The following is a 5,542-nucleotide window of genomic DNA, read 5'->3' as shown; positions in this document are numbered from 1 at the left end:
AGGGAAAACTTCAGTTGAAATTTTCGTATTCTTAGATACCAAATTCAAATGATGACTATACACAAATTTTTTCAGAAACAGTGATCCACTCTTGGGGTGGCACACTGTCACCTGCAACTTTTTACAGTCAATTGGTGAATATTTGTGCCTTGTTTTATGTTGAAAGGAGAAGGCCAGCAATGCATTGCGCCATTTGGTTACCTTATGATACTTTTTTGGGGAGGAGGTAATGTTTAAATGAGTTATGTAGACTGATGTCAAAATGGGAATAACAGAATCTAAAATGAATGAGGTAGGAAATTGAATTTTGAAACGGCATTGAGTTTTTAAAAATCTATGCAAAATTGTACAAAAATTTTCCTATATTAAACCAACTGTAGTTCATTTATAGACTGTTCAATAACTACCATCTCAAGTATTTTTCTACTTTGAGTTGCTAATTTCTTTGATGCTTGGAAAAGTAATTTCAAACAAACCTATTTTGAATGAGGGAAGTACTTCCCATCCTCACCAATTAAAGAAATATTCTTGAACTTATGTCCTTCCATTGTGTTAAGATGATGCTATAAAGAAATAAACCCTACCTTCTTCCATATGATAGGGCAATCAATTTTTGCAGTATCTGTATTTTCAGATAGTTCTGAGTTATGAACCTCTTTTGAGGTTATAATTTAAGTTTTCTCTATCATCACATTTATGCCATTGGTCCCCTTTTAAACATTTTCTTCCAGTTATAGTTACAGTGGTTTGCTCGTACAATAGTGTAGCATTTTATTAATCCTCACTTCTTCCTCACTTGTTACTTTCCAGAGACAGTAAATTTACAAAAGTCAAGAAGTTACTATTTTGCTTCTATTATGGCGTATGGAATGTCACTAATGAAATAGTGTGTTCTGAACAGCTTCACTTCAAAAGAGCTGTTACATTCATGACTGTAGGAGAAAAGGGACATACGCTCTCAAGGCTGAAATAAGGGATGCCTTCTGTAGTTGGACCTTCTTTATGACAAGTTCTGGTTTAATCTCATCACAGGCAAATGAATGTTTGTTGTAAGCTGTAAAAACTTAAACTGTAAACATACATAAAACTATATTTTTATGCCATTCTGTGAACTAACACATTAGGTAAGGCCCATTCGTAAGATAATTCTACCCACTCCCAATCTGTAATCTCTTCCCTTAATGTACTTCATGCATAGCGATCTTGGCATACTTTTTGTTTTTGTCACTTTGTTTCCTTCCCAACGTGCTTCACAACATGTAATCATTTGAACTTACAGTGGTTAGAAGGGAAGATTGACGATTGACTAGACCTTGTTCCTTAGATATTTCTATCCTGTAGAAGTTACGGATGTGGCGTGGTAACGAGATCCTGTGGATTTTAGTACTCCCATGGTGGTCAGTAGATCACTTACTTCTTTGAATGTCTAGAGCTCTCCAAATGAACTTCAGCCACCAGAGGTTTTGTGAACCTCAATTAATGGGTATACACAAATGTTCCTGTTTCTATAGCTGACTGACTCCTCGGCCTAAAACTAAAGGAGGTCAAGATTGGTATTCTAGCCAATTCTTCCTTCTCCCCTCATTTCTTCCTAACATGTCATTAGGTGTTTCTTGGCTCATAATAGTAAGTTATGAATGTTCTCTTGGGATTAGTTGTACCGGGGTAGAATTGCAGGTATCATGAAACAAAGTCTGAAATGTGGCAAGGGCAGGTATTTCATCAGGGACCATATCCTGAACATTACCTGTTTTTGTTGATAACTAAGACTGCTTTCAGCAAGAGAAGTCTGTGAACTCGTGTGTCTCCATTTCAGTGACAGTAAGAAATCGTAAAGATGAAAATTACTTGGCTACTGATCTTTTAGAGCCTGTAGTAACAGTTCTTAAACTTTTGACCCCGGTAGTTCTTGCTTATTGCTAACATGGTTAAGGGTTGATACCACTGTCTTCACAGAAACTATTAAAATACCTTTCTATTTGGTATAAGAACATGCGGTGTGAGCTAGCCAATCTCCATCCATCTACTTGTAACAGACTTCAGGTTATGAGACTCTAGTCAGGCTCTTGTGTTTAATAATGTCCCTTTTTCTCAGATTCAGTGCTGCTTTGTAAAATCTGTTTATATTTCTACCAAAGAACAATGGTTTATAAAAAGTTTCTTGTTGGGTACAATTTTTAGTCATGTATGTTGACATGATAGGTTGTGTATGACTTACCTCCAAGCACATAGGTAAATGCTTGCTAATCACAAACATTGAATCTTCAAAAAAATTTTAAATTGGATGAATAAAATAAGTTATTTGTCAAACTGTGGTTCTTAGAGAAACTTTCTTTGTGATTCTGCAGTCCAGGTCACCTTGTTATAAATTACGAAGCTCTCTTTTCTGGGGTGTTACTCTTGAATTAACTGAGTTGGTCCAGCTGACCGTCATCAGTTTGGAAGACCAGAAACACTACAGCCTCATTGCCTTGCTAGTGGACTCTGGAGAGAAAGGGTGTGCAGGCGTCAAAAGTTTAAAGCTGAAGTGAAATATCAGTATTACGACTTGTTCTTTTGTGGCATAATTATACTTCTAATCCTTTTCTACTTCTTTTCCTTTTTTAAAAAAGTATGTGCAGTGCATTATTCAGTTTATCCTCAGATTTGTTGTGATCTTTTGAGTGAGTGTCAGAAGACGCTATGAAGTCAAATTGTAAATGAGAGCTCCATGCTACCGGGATTCTTGTGTGTACATATGTGAGCTTTCTGCTTTTTTAGGGACACGTGCAAGTGCAGAATTTTTTAAAATAAAATTTGTTTTTATTAAATTATCTAATTTGCTAGATATCTAGTATTCTATTGGGAAACCGTGGCCTGGGGTAAAAAAATACGAGAAATAAAACTTTTAAAGTAATTGGCTCTACAATTTAGAATTACTGGTATTTTTTTACTATCTGATTTAAATATTGTTTTGACTTTTAATCCAGTCACCATGATGTTGCTAAGTGAGATATTTTTTTTTTTTTCCCAGGTTAAGCAGAAAATCAGCAGAAATTAAAACAGCCGAAAGTAGACATACCAAATAATGTCTTACACGTGTTCACACATTCTTACAGGAGTGTTCAGTATATTTTGAAAAGTAAATGTACGCTAAATTTACCAAGTTGTATAGATGGAAGATTAACTCTGATTCTCTCGTAAAAATGGAGTTTAGATATTAAGAAAATACAGTAGTGAGAAAAAAATATATTTACAGTTTTTACATAATCTAAGTGACAGATGCATTAATATATAAAGGAACCATGATATCTTTGAGAGAGATCAGCTGATGCATTAGAATCTTTGCATGTATTTTCCCCCTGTATTAAAATGTGAACTAGTGAAGTTCATAATACATAATTTTAAATTTAAAAAAGAAGGTGACCATCTGTTGCCCAATTCATAGGTGAACATAAGATGTTACTTGGAATGAAAACAGAAAAAGATGCAAGTAATTTAAGAAGTTTACACTCAGTTATTTAACTAATATTTTCACGGTATCTTTAAATGTTGGAGGACCGTTTCACTTTCAGAGCTTACTAGGTTCTGTATTTGTGTTAAAAATCACAAAGCAGTTTTTAATGGACGTTTTGCAGAAGAGTTAGAGTAATTTTCTGTGCAAAGTTAAGTCGACTTAGCTTATAATGGTTTTAAGTCAGGAATTTCTTTATTTTATTTCCATTTGTAAGGTCATCTTGATACTTGATCATGTTACCAGAGGCACCATAATGTACACAAAAAAAGAAGTTTTCCTATATCATAGTTGCTTCGTGAAGGTTTGGATTTTTTTGGTGGTGGGTTTTTTTTATTTAAGTAAAATGTTTGAAGATTTAATGAAATATTGTGAAAATATGTGGGTGCTTGTGGGTAACCAGTTCATTTTCTAGAGCAGTTTGTTCTGTCAGTCTTTTAGTAGTACTGAATTGTAAAACTGGAGAAGAACACCAGTGGTCTGTCAGTGGGTATTTCACTGTACAATTTTACTTCACCCCTTTTAAAGTAATAGTGATTATACTAAATGTAGGCTTTCTTATTTATAGCAGTTTGAATATTATTTTGACTTTTTTTTGTTGAATATATTTTTCTAAAATGATCTTAGTGTAAAATGGTGTTTGATTTCATCCCATATGGTTCTTCTACTGCCCTGACAGGTGCTGAGTCAATGGTGCAGTATCATTTTCAATATTTTATTTTTTCTTAATTTAGAATAGGTGGCAAATTGAGCAGTTATTTTCAAGAAAGTCAAATTGATGGGCGGTGTTCATCTACTGTTTTCTACTGATTATATTTTCTTGCAAGTTTTTGATTGTAAAGGAAATGGGGATTTCCCTTGCTGGTTAAGGTGCTTGATTATTTCACATCTTGCTTCTAAATTTCGTCTTTACCAATAATTGTGCTTCCAGATTTCAGCTTCTGCTTCCACATGTATTCCTTCAGTGGCAATGTTGGCTTCAGTGTGCCTGGCTTCTTGTCCCAGTTGTCATCTGTCTCTTATGTTGTGCCAACAGGTCATCCATTTAGAGAATTTCCCCCCTCTGGCATAATCAGCAAAAAGCGAAAGGATAGATGTTGAATGTGGAACATGCTAAACTTTCATTAGCAAACAAAGAAAACCACATTGTACTTTAATCTGTCCTCCACTGTTAGAGGACAGTGAAAATACAAGTAGACTATGAACCAATTAAATGCCTTCTGATGGATGTCTGAAACAAAAGTTGAGAGGTATGGGATCTGTCCTGGTTAGAGGCAGATTCTATGCCTGTGGAATTCGGCATTTTTCAGGATGTTATGGAATCTAGTACTTTGGCCACACTGTTTGCCATTCTCCTGCAACTTGACACCAAGTGTTTTGGTTGTCTCTTGCTTTGCAGTTGCTTCGCAGTTGCCTCTTGCAGTCTTATTTCACCTTCCCAAAAAGGAATTAATTCAAGTTACAGTGCTTGCTACCTATAGCTTGATGAAACTCAGTAGTAGGAGTCAGGAAGCTGAGTTGAAGTACGGTGGGTGTTGGAAGGAGGATAGAAGTTAAAAATGTAGGCTGGTGAGCTAAGCAGTTTGTAGGAAGGCATAAACATTGAGGCCAGGGAAGATGAGCTGCTGAGGCTGGGCACCAGCTTTTCTTTTCTTTTGGTACAGTCAGTCCAGAAAGTTGCTGTGACCAACCTCGAAAGGCAAAACTTGTGTGTTTTTCTGGCTTTCATGGAATCCATATACAAAATTCGTATCTTTGAAAATAACCCCTGTCAAATTCTGATTGAGTTATGACACATACGTGAAGATATTAGAAAAGGGATGTTAAGGATAAATAGGAATAAACTATTAATGAATAATTTGTCACAATGAAATGGGACTCTTTACATGAGGATGATTTCTGGGTTCATTGTGTATGAAAACTCTTGTGTATGTTAAAACGGTGAAACTGTTAAGTGTTTATAAGCTCTGTAAGCTAGGAGACGGAGGCTAACTGAGGTAAATATTTTCAAGCCATTAACTGCGTTAAAAACTCATATTGTCTTTGCAG

The sequence above is a fragment of the Fulmarus glacialis genome, unplaced genomic scaffold (assembly GCF_000690835.1).
Source record: "Fulmarus glacialis isolate BGI_N327 unplaced genomic scaffold, ASM69083v1 scaffold11179, whole genome shotgun sequence".
In the NCBI taxonomy this organism is placed as follows: domain Eukaryota; kingdom Metazoa; phylum Chordata; class Aves; order Procellariiformes; family Procellariidae; genus Fulmarus; species Fulmarus glacialis.
Note: the sequence above shows the minus strand (reverse complement) of the source record.